Source organism: Protopterus annectens, chromosome 5.part0 (assembly GCF_019279795.1).
Source record: "Protopterus annectens isolate FY-2018-M chromosome 5.part0, PAN1.0, whole genome shotgun sequence".
Lineage (NCBI taxonomy): Eukaryota > Metazoa > Chordata > Ceratodontiformes > Protopteridae > Protopterus > Protopterus annectens.
In genome coordinates this window covers 451,080,781-451,094,184 of record NC_056735.1, presented here as the reverse complement: position 1 = coordinate 451,094,184, position 13,404 = coordinate 451,080,781, and the positions used below count along the sequence as shown (strand labels likewise).

General features: G+C 40.3%; 1 protein-coding gene across 3 annotated transcripts in view; it reads right to left on the bottom strand.

The window, feature by feature from the left end:
• The window catches only part of GK (glycerol kinase), a 609,816-nt gene that overhangs the window by 177,643 nt on the left and 418,769 nt on the right, over positions 1-13,404 (bottom strand). The window lies entirely within an intron of this gene.

The window sequence follows — 13,404 nt, the reverse complement described above, 5'->3', positions numbered from 1 at the left end:
CAGTACTGCTAGCCTACCTTAGTTTCTGTGCCTTCAAGCTTAAGGTTGACCGCACTGAGTTAGTAATACAATGCAGTGGTGCAGTAATGTACCTCCCATAATAAAATATTCTGTCAATGAAACTCTGACACTAACCTTAGAATACAAATGGAGAGTCTTTCCAAGTCTATTGCTACTTTTTGAGAACACAGACTGTTGTACCACTTGTGCCTCCTATACCTAATGTAAGAGAATAAACAGAATAAAGCAGAGCATATTCCTTCTGAAAACAGACTTGCTTGTCTTGTCTGTATAATGTTTTGCTTTAAACTTTATTCTATACTCCCTAAATATTTTATCAGATTCCATATTCCCCATAAGGGCTTTGTATTGGATGTCTCATGATATAGCTCTGTAGAGCTCTGTACACCCTTCCAATTAAAAACAAATAGCAATAAGTGAATGTGAGTGTGCGTGTGTGTGTGTGTGTGTGTGTGTGTGTGTGTGTGTGTGTGTGTGTGTGTGTGTGTGTGTGTGTGTCTATACACACATGTATTTAAGTGAGACAATACTATTATTTGTTATAAAAGTTATGTAGGAACCTGGTAGTGCTGTTAAATAGACTTATGTTGCTTCTCTTCAAGAAATGCTACTGAACAGACTTGTTAAAAGAATTTGCACAAACACTGTAATCCTATGTAGCACACAGGCAATATAAAAGTATACAAGCTGTGACAAAACAGGAAAAAAATCCTTCTGATTGCAACATAGATTTATAAATAATTCACTACGTTACAAGCCAAGAAGACCTCTATTCAGTCCCACAATGTCAAAAACAAAATTTTGAATCATACTACTTCTAACGAGAAAGAGTGCTGCAGCAGTTTAACAAAGCTTGCTCTTACCTTTAGTTGTATTTCCCTGTCTTGATTTTCTACCAGTACTGCTGTCCTCCTGCTCAAATTCTGCATTGGCCTCTCTGTCCATTCAAAAAAGTTATGTCTTACCATAACATTCCATCTGTGTTGCTGATCTTCACTAATCCTTGACACTGGTTCAAGTTCCAAACCTCGGAACCGACTTGGCCATATCTTCCAGCTCTGCTCTCCAAACTCTAGAGCCATTGTCTACCCATAATGCTCCTCACAGAGATTACCTCAGATTGTGTTTGGCAAATAAATAGCATACAGAAAAAACAAAATATTGTTCACTACAGAGAGTATAGAGAAAGAGGCCATATATGAGCCCTTTAATGAGAAATTAGCTTATGGCTAATCCGATCTAATAAGAGTCTCAGGATAGGGAAGTTGGGTGGGGATGTCAAGGATTGGTGAAGACCAACAACACAGATGGAACGTTATGGTAAGACATAACTTCTTTATCTGATTATGTTAATATTCACCCAATCCTTGACAGTGAGAATACACAGCTACTTTAGCCTTGGGGGATCTCATGGAAAAATATTCCTAAGCACCACAGAGCCAAAGGATGCTCGACCCCTTGAGACTGATCTAATTTGTAAAAGGTATGATAAGAAGACCATGTTGCTGCTGCATAGATGTCGTCTAGAGAAGCTCTGGCATGAAAAACTGCGGATGTCTCCACAGCTCTTGTTGAATGGGCTTGAACTGATTTGGGAAGTTGAAGTCCTTGAGAATGATAGATGAACATGATACAGTCTCTAAGCCATTTAGCTAAAGTAACCTTAGCAACTGGATTACGCATATGGAGGGAAGAGAATGCTACAAATAACTGATTTGATTTTCCAAATTCCTTAGTTCTGTGAAGATAAAACGTAGCTGCCTGTGCACATCTAGTAAATGAAGGTCATATTCCCTTTTGTTAGAAAAATTAGGGAAAAGGGCTGGTAATTGTAGTGACTGATTAATGTTGGTTTCGGAGACTACTTTCGGTAAAAAGGATGAATTTGTTCTGAGTGCAACTTTATGCTTATGAAAGATTAGGTAGGGCAATTTGCATGATGGGGCCTGCAACTCGGAAACCCTTCTTGCGGAAGTAATGGCCACTACAAATAATGTCTTCTAGCATAAATACTGATGGTTCAAAGGGGGTCTTGGGAAGAGCCTGAACAGTAGTTAGATCCCATGGGGGAGTTGTTTCTTTAAATGGGGGTTTTAGTGGCAAGAGTCCCTTCAAGAAAGCTTTACAAAACTTGTGATACATTAAAGGAGGGTCATTCCAGCCTGAATGGAAATTTGAAATCGCTGCCAGGTGAACTTTTATCATAGATACAGAAGAACCCGACTGGAAAAGTGTGTTTAGAAAGTCCAGAACTTCATGAATGGGACTGGTATAAGGGTCCAGTCTGTTATTTAAGGCTCAGCTAGTAAATTCTTCCCATTTGTCTTGATACAGTTTTCTAGTAGAAGGTTTGTGATGAATAATAAAGATAATACGTTGGAAAGGATGCCTGGCAATCATGGGAATTGGAGAAGTCAAGCAGTGAGCTTGAGATGTTTGAGATTGGGATGAGCAATCCCCTCTGGGTGAATTAGCAGATCTGGTACTGGGTCCAAAATCCATGTTTTCCGTATCAGATGAGGCCAGAGGAAGGGAAATCAAACTTGTTGAGGCCAGAAGGGGCAATGAGGATTACTGATTTCTCCATCCTTTTGGCTTTCTTTAGGAATAAGAGGAGTCAGAGGAAAGGCATATAACAAACCGGGAGGCCAAACGTGGAGAAGATCATCTCTGGGTGACTCCCCTAGAGGGGAAATTAGGGCAAAGTAACTTCTGCATTTGTTGTTCAGGGGAGAAGCAAAGAGGTCGCAGCAAGGTTGGCCCCAATGGTGAAAAATCCTGTCAGTCACTACCACTCATGAGGCATAATAATAGTTCTGCTCAATTTGTTCGCTATCACGTTGGAACTTCCCGGAATGTGCACTGCTATCAGAAAGCAGTTGGAAGAAATCACCCATTGCCAAACTCTGAGTGCTTCTCAACATAGTGGGTAAGATTTGGTTCCCCCTTGTTTGTTGATATACCAGACTACCGACATGTCTGTCTGAATTGCTACTGTCCCTAGAGGAAGGGCATCTTGGAATGCTTGCAATGCTAACAGCACTGCCCTCATTTCCAGAACACTGATGTGCAAATTGGCCTCAAATTGGGACCATGTGCCTTTGACTGTCGTTCCCAGATAATAGCCCCCCCCCCAATCTGGGAAGCACCAGTGGACACTATGGCTTGGGGCTTAGGCAGGATGAATGGCCGGCCCAAGAGAACCTGGTTGGAGTGAAGCCACCATTTGAGGTCCTGTTTGCAATGGTTGGTAATTAAGATTGGATAAGACACTGGTTGGTGTATCAGAGACCATTGGGTTGCTAATAACCACTGCACTATTCACATATGAAACCTCGCTAGAAGATCCAGAGTGAGTAAAGCAGCCATAGAACCTAAGGCTTGAAGGACAAGTCTCGCTGGAACCCTGTTGTTTTGGAGAATTTGTCTGACTTGGACTCTGATGGTTTGTAGTCTTCTGGAGGGAAAGAAGCAATCCCTGAGACAATATTTAAATGAGCACGAATGAAATCCAGTTGCTGAGAAGGCTGAAGGTTGGACTTTTCGAAATGACGCCTGGTGGTAGTGGTGAGGAGCCAGTCATCGAGGTACAGAAAGACTCAAAAAACTTGCAGTCTGAGGTGAGCTGCAACCACTGCCATGCATTTGGTGAACACCCTGGGGGTTGTGGTGAGACCAAAGGGCAGTGCTCTGTACTAGAAATGACTGGCTCCTAGCCAGAAGCATAGAAACCTCCTGGAGCTTTTTCCATTTTTATGTGGTAATAAGCATCTTGGAGGTCTATACAGCACATCCAGTTGCCTTTTTCCCAAAAAGGAAATGTGGATTGCACCAAGACCATCCGGAATTTGGTTTGCTGAACTGCCTTGTGGATGTGGCTGAGATCCAAAATGGATCTCCAGTCCCCTTTAATTTGGGCACTAAAGAATCTTGAGTAAACCCTAGATCTTATTTGGTCTGGTGGGACTTCTTGGATGACTTTTTTCGAGCAGTTTTTGAATTTCTAAGACTGCTGCTTCCCTTTGATTGGGTGGAACATCTGGGAGTTTTTTCTGGGTTTTGGGACTTACAGATAGTGGAATTTGGTAGCCTCTGGATATTATTCCCTGCATCCATTTGTCTGATAGTAATTGCCAGGCCAGTAGGTGCAGGGATAATCACCTTCCCTGACTGCCTACCCCTTCAGGGATGCTGATATGAAGTTCCAGAGAAAGATTCTCTGGTCTCCTGATTCTGTGGTCCATTTCTGCCCCGAGGGCGAGGTCTTCCATTACTTCCTTCTCTGCTCCAGGGGAAGTCTTGTGAGTCTTGGAAAGGCCCAACAATACATACACAAATAAGGAATACACTGTTGATACTTATTAATACATGTTTAATAAAACGCAAAGCTTTCAAGCAACAGCTCTTTCTCAAAAAGGTGAGCTACTTTTGCAAGTGAAGTCTTTGTTGCTTAAAACTGAACAATTCAGGAAATTGCAATGGCAACATTATAGTTTCTGTGCATACCTTGACTTAGATGTTCTCCCCAGGGGACTGCGCATCACAAAGATGCCTATGTATGGTAATAAATATATGGTATTGTTGCAAAAGTGGCAGGAATTAAATCTTAAGTTAAGCGCGGATTATATGCGATTAATGAATTATTTTTTCTCTGAGACAGAATCTGACTTAAAATGAGAGACTATGGAAGATTAGTTAACTTCCTCTGCGTATTTCCACTTAATTGTTTCTGAATATAATGAGATGATTGTTAAGATATGTGCCTTTGAAGAGAAATTAATGCTCCAGAAAAAGTTTAAACTCATAAGAAGCTTGAAAGAAGTGTTCTCTTGCTTGAACAGACAGGTTAGAGTCAGTGGTGTCTACGAATTCGGTTCCAGTGAATGTTGTGACCTCGGTTCCAGTGAATGTTGTGACCACGCCTTCTACTTTAAGTAAGACTGCGAAATCACTCTCCTCAGCTCAACAGCATTGGGAATTGCCAAGAGTAGCTGTAATGGCCAGCTCCTCTGCAAACAATGCTAAATGTGGTTTGGCCATAACAGACCTTGATTCGTTTAATATGGATAATGACTCTGTTTTAGTTAATGAGTTGGCGGCTGGTGTAGCTGATATACTAACTATACAGTTGCTTCTTTCGATACATCTATGTCTCTAGTAGATGCGACTTGTTCGTTTTTAAAGAAACCTCATATTCAGCTGCAGCCACCGATAAGAATACGTGAAGACTCAGCGAGAAACTTCAGAGAGTCAGAGCAAACATGCAGCCAGGCAATATTGACTTAAGTTTTGATAATGTTGTCAATTTGTCTGATTGTATTTTTTCTTTGACTGAATTGTCTATTTTAAACAGAGGGTTATCTTTTGTTCCCTCTGTCCAAGGAAATATTAGTGAAGTCTTAACTGAATTAAGGCTCTTTGCTCGTAAGGTTGACCTTAAATTATTGTTTAAAAACACTGTAGATAGTGGTAATCCTGATGTTAGAAGATCTAGCACATTTGTAACTTTGTAAACACCAACAGTTAAAGCTTTTGTACAGATGTGTGAGCAAGATCTATATGATTTATTTTTTAATGGCAATGCTACAATTTTTTTTAATTTAACAACTGCAGAGAAAGATGCTTTAAATAATTTATACTTATATGATGATATAATTAAGTCTGCAGATAAAGGTGGAAAAGTTGTGGTATTAAGAAAACCTTTGTATAATGATTTGATGCCTAGTTTATCACACCCACTAATGTTTAATAGTATTAATGTTAGAGAGGTGAATAATATTATTTTAAAATTAAAGAGTTTTTGTACAGCTGGTTAATGGATGGTGATATTAGTCCTGATGAGTATAACTTCTTATATGTTGCTCAACCTGTTGTGCCATTCATTTATGGGTTGCCTAAACTGCACAATCATATGACTCTTCCCCCTATGAGACCCATAGTGGCTGGGAGTAAGTGGGCCACTGTAGTGCTTTCTAAATATTTGGAAAGGCAACCTAAACCTCTCTTGAAATTTTGTCCTGCTTTTATTCAGGATACTAATGATTTTTTGAATGCTTTAAAAATTTATTCTGAGAAAAACACTAATTTGAAAGTTTTATTGTTAGGTACGTTAGACATAAAATCACTGTTCACATCATTCCTGAGTTAGGAGTACAGCATATCAGAGAATTCTTAAATGAGCATAGTGGTTGCACTTCCTGTAAAATAGAAATTTTATGTTCTATATTAGAAGTTGTCCTACAAAATAATGTATTTATGTTCAATAATGAATATTTCCATCAACAAGCTGGCGTAGCAATGGGTATGCATGTTGCGAATACATATGCCAACTTAGTTTTGGCTAGCTGGGAAGAGCTATATATTTATGATAACATCAATCTCATTAGTTATAAGAATAATAATTTATTATTTATTAAACGTTTTGTTGACTATTTTTTTTGTTATGGAATAGCAGTGCTGTTAACTTAGCTTCATTTGTCAGCTGGTTGCATGAGAATGCTCAATTTTTAGTATTCGATCTGACCTGGGACAAGAGTAGAGTGAATTTTTTGGACATCACTATTAGTGTATTGGATAATGGTTTTGGCAGTACTATATTTAGAAAAAGTGTACAAGCAACATGTTATGCGCATTCTCAAAGTATGCACCCCAGGAAGACCTTTAAAGACACTATTTATAGAAAATTTTTACGAGCTAGTAGGCTTAATACAAATGATGGAGAATTTCTTAGTGACTTAGATTCTGTGACTAAGGACTTTCAATTGAGAGGTTATGATCCAAGTCTTTTGAATAATATGAGAAGTGAAGTTATTACTAGACATGTGGATGTGGGCCAACCTTATTTAAGATCTGGTCTTGTAGATATAGCCACTGCTAAGGATGAAACCTTATATAAAAGGCCTGTTAGATACTTAATGAAATACAACAGACATACAAATGGTATTAAACATTGATGTCTAATGTTGATATTAAGAATATCTTAGGCTCTAAGCCCTTTTTTGCACATAAGAAAGAGAAGAATCTTAAACAATTGCTGTGTTATAATGATATGCCACGTAATAACTCACTGTCTATTAATACCAAAGGGAAACATCCGTGTAATCATTGCAGTTATTGCAATATTATTAATACTGAACTGTTTTTTTGAACATCCTATTTCAAGAGTTAATTTTGAATTTAGAACTTATGCCATTTGCCAAAGTGAGAATGTGATTTATTTAGCTAACTGCATTGCTTGTCCTAGTTTTTATATAGGTGAAAGTAACCTTAAGTTAAAGCAACACATTTGTTCTCATTTGTCTGAGATTCGTAGAGGGGTGGAAAATAATGCATTGTTTAAACATATTCAATCGATGGGATCTGATCATTCTTTTAAGTTTAGAGTAATTCAGTCAATAAATGTAGGAATAAGAAGTGGTGATGTTAAGCTTCAGACTGAACTTGCAGAATGTAAATGGATTGACTACTTCTAGGCTTCTGTTAGTCCGGGGTTGAATTTTCAAAATAGTTTGAAACCAGTTCTTAAATATAAGTCTGATTGTATTTGATGTATTTTTTATTTTATATATGTATTCTTTTATATATATATATATATATATATATATATATATATATATATATATATATATATATATATGTATTTTTTATTTTATGTGTGGTTTACCAGGCTGTTCTTTACTAGTGTCTTGTTTGTAATGCTGGGTGGGAATGGTTAAAATATGCAAATATGTCACATCATTTTATTTAATTGATTGTCATTGCTGATTGGATATTTTGTATTGTTATAGTGACCACTCACTTAGGTTCTTCATGCAGTGAGAAAGAGCTATTGCTTGAAAGCTTTGCGCTTTATTAAACAAGTATTAATAAGTATCAATAGTGTATTCCTTATTTGTGTATGTTTTGTTGGACCCTTGTTGGTTAAGGAATACTTCAGTTCAAGAACGTGGTTTTGTTTTACTGAGTCTTGAAAAGGCCCTTTGGATTTTCTAAACCACAGTCTCCCACTCCTTTGGTTCCTAGAATAAGGCCTTTGAGGGGTGGAGAAACATATGCCTGAGGCATATAGGGTCTTACCATCAAGCTCACTTCTGGCTAGAGTGGCTTTAAACCTTCGGGCCAAAAAGGGTGGATCTGTCAAAAGAAGCATTGAGGAATGACGCTTTGAATGGCTCCGCAAAGTCACTCAAGGGCATCCAGGAGTGCCTTCTGGTGGCTATACCTGAATCCACTGCCCTGGTCTTCCACTGGGCTGCATGAGCAATGAGCCTCATGGACGAGTTGGAGATAACATCTAGGGTTGCAAGCGGAGAGGAAATTTTGTCATGGACCTCTTCAGCCACTGCTCCTAAGAGTGTATTTGAAAGTTCTTTAATCAAATCTCTCTGTAATCTGGTAAAGTGTGCCATATAGTTCAAGGACCTTACATGATAAACATGCTTCCCAAATCTAGCCAATGTCCTAGACTCCTTGTTAGGACAACGGATAGTAGGACTCCCTTCAGCGAGTTCCCTCTTGGTGGCAGCCGTTATCACCATGGCATCGATAGGAATCCCTTTAGACCAATCTGGTTCATCTTTAGGTGCTGATATCTGGTCAGGTCTCTTGGGGATTGGCTGTATGGAGTTGGGCATCTGAGCAATCAGTTTAATGAGATCATCAGTGGGCAGAGAGATCCAAGAAGTGGAGGGTTGGGCATGAAAAGCCTCCAGTTATACTGATTCCTCCGAGGAAGGTTGAATGAAGACCAGCCACTCCTCCGTTTCAGGATTTCCAGGATGTCCCCGAAGGAATCATCATCAGGGGGTGACCTGGGGGAACCTTCCCCTTCATCAAAGTCAGTATCTTCTGTGAAGGACTCTTCCGGCGAGTCCAGGTGCTTCCTCTTGCACTTCTTCACAGGAACTCCCTCGGGGGGAATGATCCGGGGAAGTTTCTGAAGAGGAGATCACTAAGATGCGAGTCACCTGGGACTTTTGTGCCCTCTGTCCCGGGGGTGAGACTGATGGTAGCTCAGGACTAGAGAAGGTAGAAATCTGTCTCAACAGGAATGGCAAAGACTGAGTCCCCAATGGACAATGCCTTCGCCATTATATTAAAGACTGCCCCCCCCCCCCACAGAGGGATGGCAGCCCGGAACTGAAACAGACTCCTTCGGAACCGGGGTAACATCCTGCACTGAGGAGGCAGCCTCTGCAACAGAAGCCTGGGCCGATCTTACAAAGGTTGAAGTGCAGAGAGTTCTGAATGAAAGGAAATCAACCCAAGTCCCTCTGACCCAACCAGAGAATCACAACCCTGGGAGACCTCCAATGCTGGGGGCTCAGAGGAACTCAAGACAACCCTCAGAACCAGAGACGAAGACACTACCAGTACAAAGCAGTCGATGCTGAAGGAGTCAGAACCGAGGGCTCCAAGGTCTCGATTGAAGTTGGAGGAGGATATGGGGGAGGTTATAGCTAAGCTTGTTCCAAGGCCAGCATGGCTAGAAATTGAGGGTAACCCCCTAGACGTAAGGAGCTGGTCCACCAGTCTCAATATGTCGGCCTCAGGCAGGCTCTTAGTAGATCGGACGGAACATATGGAGGGTGATCTCGGAGGTCTGGCTTCCAAGAAGGGACTAGGTGGCATATCCTTGAATGGGTCGATGGATGGAGAATATTGTGTTCATGGTAGTTGAACTAGCTTTGGTACCGAGAAATTGGTTGGTGCCAAAGTGGGAGTTGTTTTCAGTTGAGAATTCTGTTTGGTCTTCAATGTTGGTAATTCTTCCGGTGCTCAGGAGCTCTTCGGTACAGAGGATGGTTTGGGGAATTTCATTGTCTGTTCCGAAGGTCTTGGAACCAACAAAGCCCTTTTCCTCAAAGCAGTGGAAGATGAGGAAGAAGTGCTAGTCTCAGGTCTAGGCTCAGATAAGGCCTCTTCAAAGGTAGAATTAAGGAGTCCTTTGAGTATCAATTTATTTTTCCTTTCAATCAGGGTTCTAATGTAGAACCCGTGACATACTGAACAGTCCTCTTATAGGTGTATTTTTCCTAGACAGTATACACAGAGAGTGGTTATCAGAATTAGGCATCTTGCCTTCACATTTTTGACATCTTTTAAAACCTGAAGTGGCTTTACTAGGCTTCGCACGTGAAATTTGTTTCTGATCAGATATTTTTCAATCACTTGACAACAACCGTTGCTAAAGTCACGCGACACAGGAAATAGCAAAGAGTCAAGCTTTTTTATGTTAGAGGAAAGAAAGAAAGGAATTACAGAAGAGTACCAGCAATGGTAATAAGAATACCCGAAGGTAAGAAAACAAGTACCAGCAATGGTATGGAAGTTCTACCACTGGTAGGAAGAAAGGAAATTAAAGATTTTCTAGAAATAAGCTAAGAGGAGAGAGTAGATGGGGTGAAGGAAATATAAAAATAAAGGTATTAAGAAATAAAGATAGCTAAGAAAAAATTTCACAATTATTCACTGAAAAGACAAGGCTCAAGAGAAGGAAAATTTGACGCGTCTGGTCTGCGAAGCGGCAAACGAGATCTGAGGTAATCTCTGTGAGGAGCATTATGGGTAGTGCCTGGCTCGAGAGAGCAAGCTGAAAGATATGGCCAAATTGGTTCCAAGGTTTGGAACCAAACCCACTGTCAAGGACTGTGTGAAGATTATCAAATCTGTTCTTTCTGTGCCAGTGTCATTACAAGCCAATATAGTCCATAGAACAATTTCTTTACAACATTCATTTTGATCTCAAAAACTGTCACCTTTCAGCTTTCATGTAATCAATCCGCTCTCAGTTTTCTCTATAAAGCAAGATCTAGTCAAGGGAGGCAACCATCTGAACAGCCATCAGGGTTTTCTGCTCGATGGCCAAAGCTTCAGTCCCCAAATGCCTAATACTTTGATGTGTTTGTGCTTGTGCAAGGGCCTGCTATACCTTCTACCTCCTATGCTTTCAAACAAGCTCCCCCAAAAAGGCCTTCAAAAAGCTATGGCATACCATAGCTTGGAGCAGCCAGTCTACAGTCTCTAGATGGTAACTCAGGACTCCCATTTCAAAAGTGCAGCAGAGCCAACCAATACCATCCCATCAGGATGTGTCAATGGACATTAGCCAGTCACTCCCACTTTCCTCATTTGGATCCTTCAGTGTCTAGGCTGCTAATGTAACCTTGTTATCACATTATTCTATGCAGCCAACCATTATGCATTTGTCTTCATTTCAGCTGACAATCAAGGCTTCTGGGTTCCTCAAAATAGTAGCAGGCATTAAAAATACACATAGCAAAGAAACAGCAGTTAAAAAAGTACAACTGCATACAATACGGGCACGAAGGAATACAGGTAGGTCTTTATCACTGCTGCAATACTTTTGTCTCTCATGAGGACAGTAACACACATAGTCAAGAACCAAAGGCAAATGGGTCTTAAGGGTGTCCTGATTCCTAGAATAGCACCAACTAGAAAATAGTTTTCACTTACACATACAACTGGCAGCAGGTTTTTTAGCCTCCCTCAATACCTGCTACACAGCCTCAGAAAAAGGGCGCTTAAAATGTATCAGAATTTTATCAACCAGGAAGTCATTTGAAGAGTTGTCAGGCTGGGGTGTGCTAAACAATCCCTGTCCTGTGTGAGTAAATCCAGTGTGTGAGGAACTCCGTGGTAATTGCCCTTGGCCAGTTTTAAAAGAAGGGAGAAACCCTGCTGCGAGGGCCAAAAGAGAGTCACTACCACAATCTTTGGGGAAGCCTTCTGGATCTTTAGAAGAACCCTGGTTATCAGTGGAAAGGATGGAAAAGCACAGAGGAGCAATTCCCTTCCACAGGACTGAGAAGGAATCGGTCTTCCAGGCCTGTTTGCAAGGAATCCTGGAACAGAATTTCTTTACAGTTGTATGTTCTGAGAGGAGGCAAACAGGTCTATTTGAATATTCCACAGATGAATTGTTCGTTGGAAGACGGTGTAGCTTCCATTTGTGAGGGTCTGTTCTGGTCCTGCTTAGCTAGCTTGTTATAAAGTTTTACTCTTATGGAATGCATGAAGCCTGAAGAGTTAAAATGAACTGAGTTGCCACCTCCCAGTCTATCATAGCAAATGGGTAAGATCTGGTGTGCTCTTGCTTACCACATCACTGTGGTGCTGTGAAAATCTGCAGATGATTTAGGGCTTTTAAGGCATCTATTGCTGCTATCATCACACTGACATTTTTGTGCTTTTGTCTGTAATGGTTGTTCCACACACCCTGCACTTTCACACCTTTGGAAACCACTCCACAGGCCAGGTGTGAAGCATCTGTTGTGACAGACCAAAGAGGAAGTAGACAGTAGAACCTGGATTTTGAGAGAACTGGTCTACTCACTACAGAACCTCCCTTCTTACAAACCCCAAAATAAGAGTCTGAAAAATATAAATGGTGTATATGCTGAGGCTACGTGACGTATCAGAATTGTTTTCATGTAAAATCTGGCCAGAGGAATTAAAATAATCATAGAAGCCATGAACCTCAGAATCCTGAGAAATTATCTGGAAGGTACCAGGTTTTGTGTGGAAAAACCTAGGAAGAATGCCTGAAACATCTCCACTTTGTCATAAGGAAGACAAACTCTTCCCAGAGCAGAATCTTAACAGATATCCCAGAAAACAGTTCTGTGAAAAGGGATGACAGAAGATTTCTGTAAGTTGACATGAAAACCCAGATTGAGTAGAAGATTCTGAAAATTTCTAATACTGGCAAATGGAAATGAGTCTGCAGATATGACATTGATCCAAATATGCACAAAATGTGAATGCCTTGAAGTCTGCAATATGAAATTACTTGACCCAGACACTTTGAAAATATCCTTGAAGTAGTATGTAGTCCAAATGGTTAGACAGAACAGATAAAGGCAGCCAGGCACAGGAAAAAGTCTGAAGTGTTTTCCACTGGGAATGTGATGGCAGGTATCTTTTACATTTAGCTTTACCATGAAAGCTAGTGACAGGACAAGATGTAACAGAGTCTGAAGGGATAACATTTTGAACTTTGGTATTTTGACAACAATTTGAGAAAGAAGGGGTCTGGCACGGGCTTCCAAGTCCCTTCTTTCTTTTGCACCACACAAATCCTTAAATAAAACCCTTTGCCCATCTGGTCTGCAGGCACTGATTCTATGATTCCTCAATATAACAACTTTTCCAGAATCATCATCATCAACCCTCTTTTTCAAATATGCAAATGTATATGTGGTTCTCAAAGAATAAATGTCCTGTTGGAATAATAACGAATAAAATAATCAAAGCTATATAGCACATCCACGGGACATCCACGGCAAGAGCAAAAAAAGTGGTCCACAAATGAAACAGTAACAAGACATAGTTGTAAATCTCCTAGGCAGCAAAAATCCACAT